The 20,946-nt window shown below is 36.0% G+C and overlaps 1 pseudogene; it reads left to right on the top strand.

Moving 5' to 3' along the window:
• Positions 1-3,186: 3,186 nt before the first annotated feature.
• Positions 3,187-11,221, top strand: LOC113094797 (uncharacterized protein C6orf106 homolog; annotated as a pseudogene).
• Positions 11,222-20,946: the final 9,725 nt, after the last annotated feature.

Below are 20,946 nucleotides of genomic sequence, written 5' to 3'. Positions count from 1 at the left end.
TAACCACTGTAAGCATTCATGGTACTAGTGTTTTCTCGACCAGGGAGGGTTAGGTGCCTGACATTGTCACAGGGGTCCACCCACAGTTTGTGTTCCTTTGCCCTCCCCTTGCCAAGAAACTCTTATGTTTTTTTTTTTTTTTAACTCTTTCCTTCCTCTCCTCTCTCCCTCCTTGCCTGGCTGTCAAACAAAATAATGAAATAATTATTAAAGGGGTCATATGATGCTATTTAAAAGATCATTATTTTGTTTATTTGGTGTAAAAGAATATGTTGGCATGCTTTGATGAAGCTCGTATGTGTTTGCAGTACACAAGCCATGGACGGTTAAGACAGCTGACTCCACTGTGTGACACCTCTCTCTCTCTCGCTCTCTATGTCTCACACATACACACACAACGTGCAAAATTCCACATTTAAAGTCAATAGCAAATAATTAAACTAATAACAAAACATACTTACAGTATCTGATTCAGAAGCGCCAGATTGTCGTAGCAAAGTCAGAATGACCTCCTCTCCTAGGTTCATGAAACGGTCATCCATAAAAGGCGTTGCTGTTCTGTTGTAAGTAATCTTAAAGATTCCTAAATGCATCTACTTTTAGAAGACCAAGTGCTTTTTTTAAAGTGCTTTTGCTTTCACCTAGAAACACACAGCATCTGCCTGACATGACTGCTTCAACACAAACTGCGGTTACTGAAACTCAATCTTCTTTCTTTGTGTAAACATTTGGGCTGTTTTACACCCAAAGTGACGTAGACATGTGGGGGCGTGTTTGAATGAGCTGTTTTAGGGGGCGTGGCAGTCTTTACTTTGATAAAGAATATCTACAAAAGCTTGTAGCACTCCAAAGAGAAAGGAAAAATGCAAACGGCATCATATGACCCCTTTAAGATTAATTAAGTTCAGTGTAGAACAATATGTTGAAATTGTTCTTTGTGTCAGGGTTTAAGGTCTTACTCTTTTCTATATAAAACTATAATAAATGTAATAATGTAATTCAAATAATAAAATACATTTTAAATGTAAATTTCATAAAATTATAAAATTTTATTTAAATAAATACGTTTATTACATTTATTTCATTATTCGATTATTAAAGTTACATTTAGAACAATATCTTGAAATATTTCTTAGCCTTAGGGTTTATGGTCTTAATAATAATTACATTTTTTAATAAAATAACAACTGAAATAAGAAAATTCTCATGCAATTTAAATAATAAAAATAAACTTGAAATGTAATTAAATTATCATTTAAATAATAATAAAAAAAATTCAATTTACAACAGTATGCGGAAAAAAGTTATTTGTGTTAGGTTTTAAGGTCTTTATGCGTTACTAAATAATTACAAACAGAACAGAATAAAATAAAATAAGAAAAAAAAATTTTTCAATAATGAAAATTAACTTAAAATTGATTTAAATTATTACAATTTAATTTACAACATTAATGGTTTTAGGTCTTTATTCCTGCTCTAAAATTTATTTTCTATATGAAATCTACAAAATACAGTTTCATTTAACACTAAGAAGTGTTCTGATACTATTTGGAACCATTTTTCCTTATTTAAATTTACACCATTAAAAGTACACTTACATCACATGTTTTTGTTCAAAGGTATATTACATTATAAGTGCTACAGAATAATATCTGCTCGGCCCACATCACCATCCCTAAAGTGAAAAACACACATGCAAGTACAAAACATTTGAAACACAATTTTGCTTTATCTTAAGTTACTCGCTCCTTTGTCTCCGGTTGTGGCTAGCTCTCCCCGTCTCTCTTGTCATCTCACCCAAGCTGACGCAGAGATGGGTCCTAGATCCAAGACCTGGCCTTATTATTACTGACAGGCTGGCTAATCAGGTTACTGAGACCCTCACGCAGGTTGGTGTGGCTGGTTTCTCGTTGCATATGATGCAAGTAGTATCATCCTCTGAGACACTTTGATCTGAAATAACAGCACTGTGTTACAAAAATGCAGCTAAATCCAACGCACATTATACACATAAAGTGATAAAGTGCGAGAGCTCTCAGTCCCTCCATTGAAGCTGTGTGTACGGTCTACTGTCCATGTCCAGAAAGGTAAGAAAAACATCATCAAAGTAGTCCATGTGACATCAGAGGGTCAGTTTAGAATTATTTGAAGCATCGAAAATACATTTTGGTCCAAAAATGCCCAAAAACTACGACTTTATCAGCATTGTCTTCTCTTCCGTGTCTGTTGTGAGGGAGAGTTCAAAAACAAAGCAGGTCTGGATATCCGGTTCGCGAAACGAATCATTCGATGTAACCGGATCTTTTTAACCCAGTTCACCAATCGAACTGAATCGTTTTAAACGGTTCACGTCTCCAATACGCATTAATCCACAAATGACTTAAGCCTGTTAACTTTTTTTAATGGGGCTGACACTCCTCTGAGTACAAACAAATCAATATCCCGGAGTAATTCGTGTACTAACACAGTACACTGACTGAACTGCTGTGAAGAGAGAACTGAAGATGAACACGAGCCGAGCCCGATAACCAACAACAGACTGACTCGTTCTCGAGTCAAGAACCGTTTCTGTCAGACGCAGTTACATCGAAATGATTCGTTTGCGAACCGGACATCACAAACTGCTTTTGTTTTTGAACTCTCCCTCACAACAGACACGGAAGAGAAGACAATGCTGAATAAAGTCGTAGTTTTTGGCATTTTTGGACCAAAATGTATTTTCGATGCTTCAAATAATTCTAACTGACCCTCTGATGTCACATGGATCTACTTTCATGATGTTTTTCTTACCTTTCTGGACATGGACAGTATACCGTTCATTACAGCTTCAAACGGAGGGACTGACAGCTCTCGGACTAAATCTAAATATCTTAAACTGTGTTCCAAGATAAACGAAGGTCTTACGGGCTCGAACAACATGAGGGTAAGTTATTAATGACATAATTTTGCTATTTGGTTGAACTATCCCTTTAAAGGCGTAGTTTAGGCCACACTGGGCGCAGCAACAAGTCGAATAGCAACCAGCTGACGTTCCCCGCACCATAGTTACGTCGCATGTGACGTCATTCCGCACCCCGCCCGCAGCCATGCGTACTGAGCTTTTTATCGGGTCGCTTGTTATGACGGAGAAGGCCTCGGACTCAATTAAAATTTATCCCCGGGACAGCCGCATGCTCATGGAGGGCAATGGACATAGACCTGGATCCGGAGCTCATGGCAAAAATTCAGCTGCATGGGCACCACGGATAAAGATGTCCTCATCTCGGAGTTCCAGAGGCTGCTGGGCTTCCAGCTCAACCCGGCGGGCTGCGCCTTCTTCCTGGACATGACCAACTGGTGAGTCCGGGGACTCGGCCGCGGCCTACTCCTGAACCAAGCATAAAGAGTTGACCACTGCGATTTCTTGCTTTAAAATATCTTGCATGTAAAAATAACATCGCTAGGGACAGCTGTCATGAGCCCCAGTGGAGTTCAATTGGATCTGAAGCGAATAACACAACAAGCTATACTAATTGGCTGTTTACAATAGACAGCCACTGTACGTTTCGGCTCACATGACCTACAGAAGTAGTATTTTAGACATTCAAAGCAATTAAAGCAATACATTTACTTTTTCTAAAAACATGTTTTTAAACAAACTCGGTCTGTCTTATTTATGTCAGTTATCAAACATGTAACGTTAGCTTGTTTTGTGCTAGTGACTTGCTATAGTAGTGGTTGTGGTTTCAAAACCTTTTACGTTCCCTATCTAAGCAGCATTTTGGAGGTTTTCTAACTCGAAATGCTGCGAACTCGGATCGTGGATTCAAAATGCTGTCTACGTAGGGGCTCGCAAATGTTTTGAGACACAGGCAGTGAGTGTTCAATGCTGTTCAGTCACGACTCTTCAAAAATGCTATGTTGCCTAACGATAGAAATAGATTAGTTTTTATTTGTAATAAACAGCATACTATTTATTTATTTATTTATTTTTTTTTTTTTTGACGTGATGACTAGTGTAAAGTTTTCTTCAGAGTTACGTAATGCACCAGTGTACTTTCATCCGAGAAGCTTATCCCTCTCTTCTTTTCTATTGAACATTACTTTAATTTCTGGGCTGTTATTTGCTTAATGCATTTCAAACCTTTTTTTTTTTTTGTATGTATAAACTTAAATATTTTAAAACAAAGATGGAAAGGTGGAACTCTAAACCATTTTAAATGTACTGTTATTATTTTGTGTGAGAGAGAGTTATTTATATTGTCTATTTATTTCTGAGCGTAATATGAACCATTTATATGTTATATATGCCAAAAAAAAAAATGAGTATATAATTAGTACTGTGATGCATTATGTTATTTTTAAGATTTTAGGATTGACACAAACTGTATGTCAGGCTTCTAGTTTAGCTTTATAATAAACCTGTTGGTCATCATGAATCTTGTTAGCTCTGTGACAGATTGCTTATGTTCCTCTGTTGTAAAGTCACTGGATAAAGTTTGCCAAATGCATAAATGTAAGCTACATGTTTGTTGGCATCAATTTCATATTAACTATTGACTGATGTTTAATCTGCTTTTCATACATTTCTTGTCTTATCAGGAACCTGCAAGCAGCTATTGGTGCATATTATGACTTTGAGAGTCCAAACATCAACACGCCGTCAATGTCTTTTGTGGAAGATGTGACGATTGGAGAGGGGGAGTCTGTTCCTCCTGACACACAGTTCACAAAGACGTGGAGGATACAGAACACAGGTGAATGTTTTCTCACTCTGATTGTAAATATGAAGAGGCTGATGCTCTAACAGATTGTTATTCACAATGATATGCATTATAGAGTTATATTTCCTAAAACTTACTGATATCAGAATGTCAATAATAGTTTTGCTTCTCTTAAGGATTGAGGATCTAGCCACATCACATTAAATCCCTTGTTCGGTCAAACTTCAGTGTTGTTTCTGTTGTTATTACAGGTGCAGAGTCATGGCCCCCAGGTGTGTGTTTGAAGTATGTTGGCGGGGATCAGTTTGGCCATGTGAACATGGTGATGGTGCGGTCCCTGGATCCACAGGAGATCTCAGACGTGAGCGTGCAGATGCGCAGTCCAGCCAATTCCTGGCATGTACCAGGGCCAGTGGAGAATGTGCACTGCCACTGGGACTCTTCTACGGAGGTGAAGACGCAAGCGATGAAGTACCGGTCAATGTTTTCAAGAAATTAGGCTATGAAATAACTTTTTAAAAGGTTTAAAATAAAAATAGCTGAAAATTTACCTTCCCTCAGGTCATTCATGATGTAGATGAGTTTTTTTCTTCATCAGAGCAGATTTGAAGAAATGTAGCATTACATCATTTGCTAACCAGTGATTCCTCTGCAGTGAATGGGTGCCATCAGAAAGAGAGTCCAAACAGCTGATCAAAACATAACTATAATCCACACCACTCAAGTCCATCAGTCAACATTTTGTGAAGTCAAAAGTGTTTTGTTTGTAATAAGTTGATGTTTACTTTAACGGAGTTCTTAGTCCATAAAGTTGCTTTCTCCAGTGAAAAAGTTGTCTCGTCTGAATCAGGAGAGAGATATGCACAAATCAAGCACTGTTATCAAGCGAAAACTGTTCTAAACAAATATGTCTGTGTATTATGATTTGAGGAGACAACAGGGGATTATCTTTCGCGGGGGAAGTGTTATTATGGATTATCGACTCAAATTTATCCAGATGCAATGGTTTAAAGTTAAAACGCCATAATGATGGATTTGTTTCTAACAAGGATGATGCTTTTCATCTCACACAGCATTAAGTGTTGGACTGTGGAATGTAGTGATGTTTTTATCAGCTGTTTGAACTCTCTTTCTGATGGCACCCATTCACTGCAGAGGATCCATTAGTGAGCAAGTGATGCAGTGCTACATTTCTGCAACTCTGGTACGATGTAAAGGTGAGTAAAAATGAAGCAAATTAGTATTAGTACTAGTAATTAGTTTAATAAATATTAATATGCAAAACGTTATGCAATGACAAACATTTTAAAGAAATAGTTCACTCAAAAATTATAACTTTGGTCATTTACAAATCCTGAAGTTAATCCAACCACACAGAATTTTCTTCCTGCCTACTGCATACTAAAATAGTACCGTTAGTATAGTAGTATGACATTAGTTCTGCATGTTCTGAGTTCTGCAACCAACTTTTGTGAATGGAGGACACGTGGCTCACCTCTTTCCCCTTGCTGTGCAGATGTGATCTGGGTGATCTTGAGTGTGGAAGAGGGAGGCCTGCTGGGCGTCACACAGCAGTTATCCTCCTTCGAGACAGAGTTCAACACGCAGCCCCACCGCAGTCTGGAGGGAGACTTCAACCCTTTCGCCTCACCACAGAAGAACAAGCAGGACACCAATGAGGATCATCTAAAAGACCCCGGGGGCCACTGGGAGGCCCCTCTGGACTCCATTCAGCAAGATCAAAATGGACTCAATCACACCTCTGTAAATATTACACCAAATGGTCTCCAAAACAACTTTTCAGTAGTGACTTACAGCCAGGTATGTATGCCATTTGGAGTATTTCATTGAGTTGAAAGAAGATTAGCATGATAATAACAAATGATAACTAAAGTGTAACCGAGACTTAAAAACATTTTGACTACTGTGGTGACAAGTCAAGATCTGTGATCCTAATACAAATGTTCATGATTGAGGGGCTTTTTCCAAAGGTAAGTGAAGAGGTTTAGAAAAGCAAGAACTCCACAGGTCTTTCAATACTTTCTGAAAATCTTTTCAATGTGCTCACGTGAAGGTCACATTACAAAAGTGCGTCACCTTTTTTCTCTGTCCTGTTTTGTGACATTTGACCAAAGAAAAGCACATTGTGATGACTCGCTGTGTTTGGTTACACCTTTCCTCATTCCACACACGTGATACAGCTGGGGCTGGGAGATACAGCTAAAAGAGTTTCAGCCTTCTGATGATTCAATAAATATCTTTTTTTATTTTTATTTTATACATTATTTTGACTCAAAAGCCTGTAAGCATATGCAACGTTTAATGAATTAGTTATCTGTTTTAGTTTTCTTTTATATGCACTAATATGGTAATAAATAGCAATATTCATTCAAGTGATGAATTCCACAACATTTTTGAGTGATTATGCACAGACGATTCTTAAGAATTGATTGATTGAAATAGAATAGTTCCTAAACCCTCACAACAGCATTTTGCAATACTGGAAAAACCTGTACTAAATTTCCATGCAGATTCCATGCACATTATTGCTGACTTGTGACCTGTGTGGTTGAATTAGAACTATATTATTATAACTTTGTTTCTAATGCATCAAAATAGTTAAAGGAATAGATCATACAGAAATGAAAATTTGCTGATTATTATTTACTCATCCTCAGGCCATCCAAAATGTAGATGAGTTTTTGTTTATAGGAATGGATTTGGAGAAATGTAACATTATACCCCTTACTCCGCAATGGATCCTCTGCAGTGAATGGGTGCCTTCAGAATGAATGTCCATATAGCACAAGTACAACCACAAGTAATCCACACCCCTCCGGTCCACCAGTTAACGTCTTGTGAAATGAAAAGCTGTGTGTTTATAAGAAACAGATCCATCATTAAGGTGTGCCTCTGCCCAAATCTGAGTCCATGATGCTTCAGCCATTCACTGCAGAGTATCCACTGGTGATGAAGTGATGAATCGATTCCAATAATGAAACAAACTCATCTACACATTGGCTGTTTGGTTTGTTTTCTGATTTACAAAAACACCATTTAAACTATTTAATACATTGCTATATATATGTATACGCAAAAGGCTGAAAATTAATGGAAGGCATTTTATCTCCCAGCCCCATGTAGAGGTTTGTCGTTCTGAATTTGGCTTTGAGGTGTTCATGTTAACTTCAGGGTTTGTGTTTGTGTATCTCAATCTAGAGGCTGTTTAATATGCCCTTAACTGAGTTAAACTTTGCCTCTCGGCCACAAGATGGAGTTCCATGCTAGCATGTGAGCTAAATGTTATTACCCAGTTAATGAAGTCATTGTTGAAATCTCAGACTGCTAACCGTAAACCCATAGAGTAAATATATTTCCAGTGTAACATTAAGTTACAGAATATTTTCTTTAACAACACCTGCAGGCCAAATATTTGTATAAAATTGGGTGTTGATACAGTTGTTACTCATTCATTGCTAATATTTGAAATAACCCTTAATTAATCAATGTGGCAATAATAATATGAATCACAAAGACTTACACTGAAGGAGGGACTTGAGCCAGAAACTTGGAGATCTTTATATTAAGGGTATATGCAATCACTTAAAACAAGTTTTGAATGGTCAAGCACCATTTACGTTTTCTTCAGGACGTATATTTACAAGTGGTCTTCAACATTAGAGTTTTATCTCATTGTTTCTGTTTCTTCCCAGGGCATTAATGGACCCTTCCCGTTCGGACAGTCTTAAGATACAGAAACCGTCGAGTAGCTCATCAGAGCTGCTGCTTTTGCCCTTTGCTAGGGTTCAGTGAGAGGAGGAAGAGATTTACTCTAAAGACTTGGTGACCCTCCCTCTCCCCCGACGCATCACAACATCACATCAATGTGTGGACAAATCTGTTTGGCTCCAAATCAATATTGAACCAACACCTGAGTTAAGCATGTGTGAATGCTAGATTTAGATGAGTGCTAGAAATTCTACAGAGATCTAATGAAAAATACACCGTTTTTTGATCTGTAACTTCACATTACAGCAGGAAATTCAGATGTGTGAGTGAGTGCACGACTGCACAAGAGAAACCGAGGCAAGACTGATAGATGAATGAGTGAATCTTACGAGAATGTGTCATGTTTCACACCAAAATCAATAGGAAAGCAGAAGAAATGTATATGTTGCGTAAAGAAAAGAGTATGTTTTTTGGATTTTTTTTTTGTTGATATTTTGCCTCATGATAATTAAGCACATTTTCCCTATTAATTTTCATTACTGTAATAAAACTGGGCATTTAACTTTTCAGATTCAATGTTCTCACATTGTTTACATTTTTGCATAAAATTTTACAATTGCACAATTTTTTTGTAAGCCTAATTTAAATGCAACCAATTAACATATGGCAAAAAATATATTTCACTTTGCATCAAATTATTAATTACCATAAAAATATCACAACAAAGGAAATCAAAGTCCTAAAAACTGGCTTTCTTTCCTTTACGCAAAGTATATTTCCTTTTGGTTTTGCAGTGAAATATTACTGGGGTTTATTCTTGACAGGTGTTGCAGTGGTCACCTCAGTATGTGTGCAACTGAGTGTTTCAGCCATGCACAAAAGCCATCAACAAAGAATTAATGCCTGTCAAGTAGTTTTATAATTTTTCATCAATGTTCTCTGACTTTTTCTTCATAAACTGAACAGTTTTGAGGAAAAAGGTCAGTGTGCATACTTTAAATTGTGTAATTGCTTTCATATGGTCCTCTGCCAGCCACTTGTAATTGTTATTACAAAACTGTTCTCTGGATTAAGTCAAAAAGAGAGAAAAAAAGCTCAGCAACCTGTACAGCGTACATGAGCACATTAGGTCTCATTATATGCATCTGTACTGCCACCACAGGTCAAGTCCTAGCTGTCGTCAGAGATCTTGTTGCTGTTATCTTATTCGTTTACATTGATGTTGTCCTGCAGTTCCTGAGTGCTGATGTTGGTTTCCACTCATAATGACTCAGTCCATCAGAGATGATAGCAAGCAGATGTGGCTTTGGTTCCCTCGTTTACTGACTTAAAAGTTCACAAGCACGTCACTGATAGAGTTTCCCAACCATACATATGTCATTCACCTAGACCTACGATGGTATTAAGCTGTTTTAAATGAGCCGAGGGTGTTTTAATGAGGGGAAAGTGTGAGAATGAGTTCATTTTAAAAGAATATTTTGAGTTAAATGCAAGTGTATGTCATCTGTAACAGGAAATAATTTGGATTTGTACCTCTCTACCTGAAAATGTATCGACATGTATGTGCCTAGAATTGAAGTCTGTGGCAAGTGCACTACTTCCATTGTAATGGCATTTCCCTAAACACTTGTTTTTTTAGTTTTTTTTTCTTAATAAGATACCATTTATTTTCTTTGGTAGCATTTGCATTTAACCAAAAATATCCTTTTTAATTTGTATTCTTGAGTTGTTGCTAAATGTTTAAATGGCAGATTTCAAGCTGGAACGCTCCAAGTAATATTTTAATGCATAAAAGAGTTTTGTAGAATTGATTTGATTTGAAAATAATCGTGCCTCTGTGTTTGGTATGATGGAAAGCCTCTTGGATGTTTATATCTCGCTAAATATATCTGAAATGCTCACTATTTTCTGTTTTGCTGCAATGGTTTGGCAATTTATAAGACATAAACAAAACAAAACGTTAATAAGTCTCCTATAATGTTTTTCTCTATTGGTCTATTTACTGAGATAAACATTAGGTCGTGAAGATGAAAGCGTTTAAACAAATTGGCTGCTATCCTCAAGCAGTATGCAAATCAAGGAGCCCAAATTGACCTTTATGTCAAGACAATACAGATTAGTGTCAGCATGTCTTGTTAAATTTAACACGTCAGGCAATTATTTTCCGTTTCCCCCAGTTCTATGCACCTTGAAAATTTCGCCATTAACGTTACCAACATTGCGTCCCGTGTTTTAGAAATGCTGTGGCTTCAGTTTTACATTGCAAATGATCTATGCAGTGTTTTAAGGGACAGTCCCTTCCATATTCCAAAAAGTTGCACTCACAGTTGAAGCATAAAAGACGTTCATGTTCTGAAACTGGTCGCTGTTTTATGTTGACGTTAGGACAGAAGTAAACTGACATTTCGCCTAGTGCTCGGCCAATAAACAGCTCATTGGATGATGCCATCGCTTCATCGGTCAGGTCTTCCTTTGAGCTGTTCTTAGTGAATGTCCTCATCACAGCCTCCTTCCGATTTATAATTACACTGTTTTTTTGTTTTTTTGGTGTTGCTTATGCATGTAAGAAGTGTGATTGATTCATTCTTGAATTATTGTCTTTTTTCTGATTTTTTTTTTTTTTTCTGTTAGATGTGTTAGGTTTTTCTGCACCGTGTCATGGTGTATGATTGAGTGGAGAGTTTGCATAGAGTCCTATGATAGCACAGTGAAAAAGAGAAAATATGAAAAGCCTTTTCCTGTATGTATAATTGAACATTTGTATGATTAAATTAACACTGAAACAAACAGTTCTGTCATCTTGTGTTTTGCATGAAGTATACATGAGCAGTGTGATTTGTTAATTCAGTTCCCAGAGAAAATCATAAGCATCTGGCCTTTTGTTAACCTTTTACCTTGAAATATGACCTTCAACATTTTTGTTGACCTTCAACATTTAAAGGAATAGTTCACCCAAAAAAGAACATTTGCTAAAACTCTAACCATGCAAGATGTAGATGAGTTTGTGTCTTCGTGGGAATAGATTATGTAGCATCCCATCACTTGCTCACCAGTGGATCCTCTACACTACAGTGAATGGGTGCCGTCAGAATGAGGATCCAAACAGCTGATAAAAACATCACAATAATCCACACCACTCCAGTCCATCAATTAACATCTTGTGTATTTGAAGTATTTGTTTATTTTTTTTCTTATGCATATTTGTAAGAATCAAATCCATCAGTGCATTTTAAATTTAAACTACTTCTGGCCATAATAGCTCGTAATAATGTTTCTTCCAGTGTCTCCTGTTGTCCTCCCAAATCAAAATTCAGAAATCAAATTTCTTTGTTTAGAACTGTGTCTGAATATTTTGGCTAGTAAACCATGCTTGATGTGTGCATATTTCTCTCCTGAGGCAAGGTGACTTTTTTTACTTGGATAAGGGATATTATTAAGTGATATTATGCACTCAAATTTTTGCCAGAAACGATGGTTAAAACTTGTTTTATTTTCACAAAGTTGTTAATTGATCAACTGGAGTAGTGTGGATTATTGTGATGTTTTTACAAGCTGTTTGGACTCTCATTCTGACGGCACCCATTCACTGCAAAGAACTTGAGTACTGGCACCAAAAGTATGAATGTCAATACCTGTGCTCAAATGCAGGATCTTTGTCTGTGCAACTAGCTAAACTTTTCTTCATCACGTTTGGAGTCTCTGTATTTTTAATCCACTTAAATTCTGGTGATTTTCAAAGGAAATATGAAGTCAGTTTTCCTCAGGTTCACCCAGGTGTCCTACTACAGAAACAGATGTTGTTCACAGCATTAACTCTGGACATGTTCAAACTAACTTTTACAACTACTGAGTCACAATACCGTAAAATCAATCAAACTTATTTTGTGAAGCATTTTGCTTAAAATGTGCTATTTAAAATAACCACTTGGAATATTTTGATATGATAAACCATGAGGTTCTGACATCTTTAACTGACTTCAACTCATTTAAAGACTCTCCAGTAAATGCAAATGAATGCAACTGAATTTCACTAGTGAAGAGTATATTTTTACGACCAAAATCATGTCTATTTCTCATCATAAACTGAATTCCAGCACAAGCCCGATGTTCTATGGCCTTTCAGGAACAATATAACCTTGTTTAAACTAATTACACATAGATGGATGTGTTGATCTGCGCTGAGGAGACCATATCTAGGCAAATATTTGCTCACATCTCAGGTCTTGTGCAACTTGCCTCGGCACTATTATATTATTACCCACCTGACAAACATGTAAGATCATAGAAGGACCTTAAATAAATGCAAAGTATTTCCTCTTGATTTGACAGCTGCTCTTCCCCAAAACTCACAAGTACTTGTGTGGGCTGTGGGAGTTAAAGCGGCAGGCAAATTCTGTGGTATTAAGCTGATGTTAATGGGGTCTTGTATAAAAACACTGATTTAAGTCAAATGAGCCTTGAGCATTTTGTTTAACTATCAGCAAGTGTTTCCTGGTGTGGAAAAGTTTTAATAGATTTTATGCCATTTCCCTAACCCCCTATTTCCAATTTTTCCTGGTGTCACTTAAAACCTCATGTACCAAGGTGACAACTGCAAACAAGGAAGTTTCAGACTTCAGACTACAGGGTATTGTCATCAGTGTATTTCACCAGAACAACTTACTTTAACACTGCAGGGTATATACCATCCAGGACTGTGCATTTTCATAATGCTTCTGTAGTGCGAGGGGTAAACAACAAATTTAGACTTGGTATTTACACAGTTGGGTGTAATAGTTTGTTGGTATGGTAAGTAAACCTGTCAGGCAGTTTCGAAGGGCTAATATCTTATTCCTAAGAGCTGAGTGTATAGTGATACAGAAAAGGCTGATAAATTATACAAGCCAGGTGACTTTACGGTTATATGATGGTCAGTTTAGTCGTTTACATGCTGGTTTGGGTTTAAAATTGTGTCTGTGTGCAATGGCAGTTTGATTACACTGATATCAGCACTGGACTGTGACCATTTCTAACCGACTGCAAAGACTTTTCCATGGGCTGCTTGAGTGCAGATCTATACATTTTAAGATACCTGTAGGTAAGACAAATACTGGTAAAACTGGAACCTTTATGGGGTTGTTTTTAAAAATACTAGCATGATGAACAATACCCATCATCAGTGCGGTAGGTCAATGCTTAAGTGTCCCACTTTACTTGTATAGACCATAGTCAGGTGACTGGTCAGCTGATGAACGTCATTCAACCGGCTTTCTGAAATGACTGAAAAAAAGTAGATAAAAACTATGTAAAACAGGTTTGAAACGTGCAAATTGTGAAAATGAAAGCAATCTAGGATCTTTAGGACACTATAAAAACTGCTTGACGCGTTTTGTTTTCACCTGTGTTGAATTCCAAAATGGCATCTAATAGTTTTAGCAGAGATTGTCACTGAAGACTGTGGATTATAAAAAAGTGGATTATATTTTTTTCCCCCTTTTGTAATGAACCTTTGCAAATTGCCTTTTCTAATAATTAGCATGTTTCACGATGTGGCTAAAGTAAAAGTCTTTCAGAGAGTGGCTCAGCAGAGAGGGGCGGGGTCAGCAGAGCTCATTAACATTTAAAGGAAAATGCTACAAAACGGCTTTCTCTGAAAAGCGTTGTTTTTGATGGGGTAAAAAGGTTTTTTTTTTTTTTTTACACATCCATTGAGAACTTTTTACCAAATTGCTATAGAATTTCCATTAAGACCCTAAAGAATCATATCAACTGGTGGAAAATGGGCATCCTATGACCCTTTTAAAAGAATCTACAGTTTGTTAGTTTTTAAATCCTAGCAGTTGTACAAACTAGTTTTATGAACTTATGTACATTTAGAATAAAGTAATAAATTATCAATGAATGCATTTATGTCTTGCGATAAAATGTCTAATAGAGATAACCATGGAAATCACTCGAGTGGTTACTGTTACGCGTTCTGACGTAGGCTACGTAATCTAATATTTTTTAGTTTATTTTGCTATATATTAAAGTGCATCTTCTCAAGTTTTTACATTTAGGCTAACCACTTCCAGATAGTTCCTCCTCACCTCAGGTGATCCTATTATTGTGCATGACTCACGTAAGTATCTGTAGCAGCCCGTTTTAGTTTCGTTTAACCCTCTACCTAGGAAACATTTTATAATTATCTGTTATTTTAATTAGGCAGGCTAATGTGTTTGCTTTTCAATCCAATATTATAATTTGTGTAGTTATAGCAACAACGTGCAAAAGTGCCTTGTATGCTAGTGATAACATCTGCACAATGTTTAATAATCATAAAGTTTCTTGCCTTTTTGAACTAACTGAATGCTCAGATGAAGGTCAAGGATGATCAAGCACATTAAAAACTAGAAAATTGTTTAATCATGCCTATAATTTTTCAGTAAACATTAATGTTTCCTCCTGAAATCAATGTAGAAATCCAGGAAAACCAAGAAAGGAAACTACCCTGGTCCCTGATAAAGTTCACAGTCAAGTCTTACCCTGATGTTTGTCCGTATTACGGTGTACATTTTAGGACATCCTCAGACCTCAGTCATCAAATGAAAAGGCGTCATGCCTCAGACTAAAAGGCTTCAGTCATCGGACAAAACGGCATCGCGTCTCTGACTGAAAAGCTTCAGGTCTCAGGAAAAACGACGTCAGGTGTCATACAATTAACGTTAACATCAGACGAAACAGACTCAGAAAAAAAGTCATCAGACAAAACGGACTCGGACAAAGTGTCATCAGACGAAACTGACTCAGACAAAAAGTCATCAAACGAAAAGGACTCAGGTGGAGAATCGCGTTGCCCCGCCCCATGTGACGTCACACGCACGCCGTTCACAGGAAGTAGTAATGGTTGATTGATGGCAAAAGGAGGTAAGCAGCGTCTGATATTTTATATTTTATTCAAATGTTACACTAATTAAGTTATATAGGGAAGAGAACATGCTTTTCGAGAGTATTGTGTGCACGTTTAAGAAGTTAGTTAGCCATATTGCAACTAGCCAGCTTTTATTTTGGCCAAGTAGTAAAATTACCCTTACGAAAAAAAAACATGATTTTACTATCAAAAACCACAAATAAATAAATAAATAAAACACATGGTCGATATAGTTAAATCATGGTATCCACAGATTAACCATGGTTTTGCTACTCACCATAGTTTAACCATGGTGTTTGTAGTAAAACTGTGGTTATACAAATGGTACGTTAATCATTACACTAAAAAAACAATGTTACTACACTTTTACTATAATAAAACCACAATGCATTAAATATAGAAAAACTGTTGTTTCATCTCATAAATAATTATAACAATTATACGTATAAAACTTATACTTATTTAACTTTATAATGGTTTATAAGACTTATACTTATTTAACTTTATAATGGTTTATAAGTCTTATATCGTGACATTATTTATTTAAAATATATACAGTATCTTACTATCTTATTGATATTACAATAAATATTGTTAAAATCAAAAGTGCCATATTACACATTCATCTAATCAGATATTTGATATGTTGGTTGTTTAAGGAAAAATAATATTTTTATTTTCATTATTATTGTTGTAATTATGTATAGTGGTATTTGCCTGCTTTGAGTAAAGTAACAAAACAACAATGCCAAGATATGAGACTTGTATTATATCTAAGGGAAACATTCTATTGTAAGTTAAGTGGATGCATTATATTCATTGCGTATTATAAATCATAATCTTAAATGCTATAACCACAAATAAGTAAACATTATAACACATTAAAACTGTTGTTATGATTACTCATGAGATGATATGACATATTACAAAGTTTTTTTCTAATACATTATGCATTCATCATAATGCCATAAGAATTCTCTTATAATTTGTTTTAAATACGGGCTTCATAGGAAGTGTTACCGTTAAGTTTAATCGATAATGTACTTCTTCACTGATGTTATACAATATCCTTATACAAATGGAAAAAAAATGTTTACAGCATCTAATGCTTTTATCTTGGAGTGAAACACAACTAAGAAGATGAATAAAATCAAGTGAGCCACAGAGATGGCATCGTCCAAGAGCACAGGCATGTATTTTTCTTTTTTCTGCATTGGTAAGAAAACTATTAACTCAAAGAAAGTATATGTAAACATTTAAACATCATATACTAATAATGAACAAGAGTGCAGATTAAGTAACAAATATATAAATAAAAAACCACCCAAGATCAGTAAACAATCTTTAACTATTACTGTATTCATTTTATATTAAGGGAGTTCATCCAGAGGCAGCGAGTGAACTTTGTGTCCTGAAACCAGAATCAGTTGGGAAGAATGGAACCAAGTCTACCCAATTAAAAGGCTTACACAGGTAATTCACAACTCTGTTTGTGTGTGTGTGTGTGCGAACAGCTATAGCTTAATGTCTTCATGACTCATCATTTGTGTTCATTTCTTTAGGTCCCCTTCCAGATGCTGATGTCTTGGCTTCTGGTGCAAAACTACGTCAGATTAATCCCAAGCCTTTGCTGCCGCAAATACTTGAGGGCATGTCAAAAGTAAAGTTGTACCTCTTGGCAGTCCACTTTCATTCCAGTGTCCCCGTATAGCTGCAGGTGTTCCTGATCTTAATTTCCCCCCACTACCTGTGCTTGGTTTTCAGTTTGGCTGTAATTTTAAATTTGGCCAGACGGACGAGTGCATGATCCATCTGAAACATTCGTTTGGACTAGTGGAGGTAAAAAGCACCTCTGCTGAAAACATTGCTCAGGTTCCATTTATGAAAATTCAAAGAGGACTAGCCAAACTTAAAGAGACCCATAAGTACTACTGGCAGGTACAAGGTCAGACTGCAGTGACTGGTCTACACTGGTGTGACTTTGTGACTGACACACAATCAGATTTCATAATACAGATGATCTGGCGAGATGATGCCTTCATAACATCAATGAAAGTACTGTTATAACGTTTATCTGGATGTGTATCTTTCAGTGGTATGAATGGACAGATTCTGTTCATATTATAGTATGAACCTAAGATTTATTTTTACATTCATAGTAAATATATACTTTATGTAGTTGAGTAGTATGTAGCATATTTTGTAGTAGATCTTTGATAACATATTAGATACATCACAAATTATAACAATAAATATATTGTACTTGCTATTAATTAGATAAATTTACATACCAAGGTGAATACTTTTTGTATGAAATCTTCTGTAATGTATATGATATGCATATTCTTTTACTACTTGCGTATATTTACATTTGATACATTGTGTGATATAACAAAGAAGATTTTTTTCATGAGTTATTATAAAAATACTTTTCATTGTCAACTATTTCATTGTGTCTGTGAAATTATTTTCAGGGACATTTTATTTAAATAATTTCATTATACAAAATATACAATTTTACATTACAATAAAAAAAGGAAAAACACATTTAATGGTGGTAGGTATGCATTGCAACTAACTGAAAAGGTAAAAAAATGTAATAAATAAAAAACTACTATCAAATGTAAACACTGTAACACTACTATTGTAATAATATAGATTCACTGCTCAAGAAACATTGGTCCCTGATAATAAACCATAAAACAGCAATTATGCCAGATCTGATTAATTCTTCCTGACAAGGTGAGTGGCACAACAGAATCCCAGATGTGTATTTCCTTGACCCTTCGAATCACTCTTTCCACCAGAAGTCTGAGGCGTGCAGTGGTCCTGTGTTTTTTCACAGTCCTGTTTGCTGAACTGCTTGGCACATTTGAAAGGTGGAATGATCCGTCTAGCACCAATACTGGAGAGCATATATTCAATAGTGAACCCCTTGTCTGCCATAACCACATCTCCACTGCACCACACAGAGCTACCCCAACCAGACCTTTGAATGTGGTAGTGCACTTATAACTTCAGAGTGGAGTTTCAGTGATGTAGGGCTTTCACAGCAGATTTCTGTACAGTCCAGGATGACATGCAGGTTTTGATTGAACGAACAGTAATTCTCTGGCATGGAGGAGCTTATTTGTTGCCTGGAAATCTAAATGGGTAGTGAATCCAGGTAATCGTCCTGCTCAGCATAGCCACGCTTACCCAGAAAATGTCAGCGATAACTTGATTGACTGAAACAAACAAATATATATTTAATTATAAGACAGAACCATTGTATTTACAAAATCATTTAATTCAACAACTGGTGTTAGACTCATACAGGTATGTTATAATTAGACCAAGATTTCAATCTAATAACTTGAAAGAATTTGCTTTACCAAGACGTAAAGTGACCATGGTTTTATTATAGTAAAAGTGTAGTAACATGTTTTTTTAGTGTAATGATTAACGTACCATTTGTATACCCACAGTTTTACCACAAACACCATGGTTAAACTATGGTGAGTAGCAAAACCATGGTTAATCTGTGGATACCATGATTTAATTTTGTGTGTGTGTGGTTTTTTTTATATATAGTAAAATCATGTTTTTGTCGTAAGGGTAATTTTACTACTTGGCCAAAATAAAAGCTGGCTAGTTGCAATATGGCTAACTAACTTTTTAAACGTGCACACAAGACTCTCGAAAAGCATGTTCTCTTTCCTATATAACTTAATTAGTGTAACATTTGAATAAAACTGTTAAAATATAAAATATCAGACGCTGCTTACCTCCTTTTGCCATCAATCAACCATTACTACTTCCTGTGAACGGCGTGCGTGTGACGTCACATGGGGCGGGGCAACGCGATACTCCACCTGAGTCCTTTTCGTTTGATGACTTTTTGTCTGAGTCCGTTTCGTCTGATGACTTTTTTTCTGAGTCTGTTTCGTCTGATGCCTAACGTTAATTGTATGAGACCTGACACCTGACGTCGTTTTTCCTGAGACCTGAAGCTTTTCAGTCAGAGACGCGATGCCGTTTTGTCCGATGACTGAAGCCTTTTAGTCTGAGGCATGACGCCTTTTCATTTGATGACTGAGATCTGAGGATGTCCTAAAATGTACACCGTACAGTATATGTTTGTCAGTATATACAGTCATGGCCAAAAATATTGGCACCCTTGGTAAATATGTTCATAGGAGGCTGTGAAAATTAATCTTCATTGTTAATTCTCTTTTATAAAAATTAAAAAAAATTCACAAAAATCTAAACTTCCATTGGATATTAAGAACTTAAAATGGGGGGAAATATCATTATGAAATGAATGTTTTTCTCAATTAACGTTGGACACAGTTATTGGCACACCTAGAAATTATTCTGAGTAACATATTTCTGAAGTATATTCCCATTCATATTCACAATTTTGAGCACTCCAGGGTGATTATGAACATGAAATTATCTAGCCATGGATTCCTGTTTCACAGAAATATAAAGAGGAGGGAAAACAAAGCCCAAATTCCCTTAATCATCCATCACAATAAGAAAAAACAAAGAATATATTTCTGATGTGCAGCAAAAGATAACTGAGCTTCACAAATTAGTGAAGTGTCTTTAAGAAAAGAGGTAGAGCAGTGAACATTCGCATTTCCACCATCAGGGCAATACTGAATAATTTCCAATCAACAGAAAATGTTATGAAACTGCCTGGAAGAGAACGTGTGTCTATATCGTCTTAATGCACGATGAGAAGGAGAGTTTGACTGGCTGAAGACTCTCCAAGGATCACAGCTGGAGAACTGCAGAAAATAGTTTAATCTTGGGGTCAGAAAACCTTGGTCAAACAGAATCTACATCGACACATGTTGTTTGGAAGGTTTATAAGAAAAATTATCCTATTCTATCAAATATATTCTATCAAAAACCAATAGATAAAAGAATCAAAAAGTGACTTGCTCTGTTAGAAATCGTATAATGGGCCATGTTTAGATCTTCCAACCGTACAACAATCCTATAACACAAACCTCAAAAACAACACAAAAATGGGTCACTGGGCACAAAACCAAGCTTCTGCTACATTCCAGTCCTCTGACCTAAACCCTATAGAAAATAAGAGGAGTGAAATGAAGAGGAGAAGCACCAACATGGAGCTGGGAATCTAAAGGGTCTGGAGTGATTCTGGATGAAGGAATGGTCTCTGATCTCTTATCAGGTGTTTTCTAACCTCATCAGGCATTATAGGAGAACATTTAGAGCTGTTAAACTGACAAATGAAGGTTTCAAAAAGTGTTGAATAAAAGGGTGCTGTTAATTGTGGCCAATGTGTAATTAGAGAAAAACATTTATTTCATAATGATTTTTCTCCCCATTTTAAATTCTTATTATCAAATGAAAGGGTTAGAGTTTTGTGGATTTGTTTAATAAAAGATCAAAAGGATTAACAATGCAGATTAATTTTCACAGCCTTCTTCGATTATATTTACCAAGGGTGCCAATATTTTTGTCCATGACTGTAATTTGTTTTTGAAATCTGCCCATAAAGTAAATTTCTAGTGAAATACTGATTAAAATTAAATGGGGGAAAAAACTAATCTACACAATTGTTTTCTAGCATATTTGTCATCCTCACATTTTAATCGTATTCGTTGT

The sequence above is a fragment of the Carassius auratus genome, unplaced genomic scaffold (genome assembly GCF_003368295.1).
Source record: "Carassius auratus strain Wakin unplaced genomic scaffold, ASM336829v1 scaf_tig00215422, whole genome shotgun sequence".
In the NCBI taxonomy this organism is placed as follows: Eukaryota; Metazoa; Chordata; class Actinopteri; order Cypriniformes; family Cyprinidae; genus Carassius; species Carassius auratus.
This window is presented reverse-complemented; position numbering and strand designations above follow the sequence as displayed.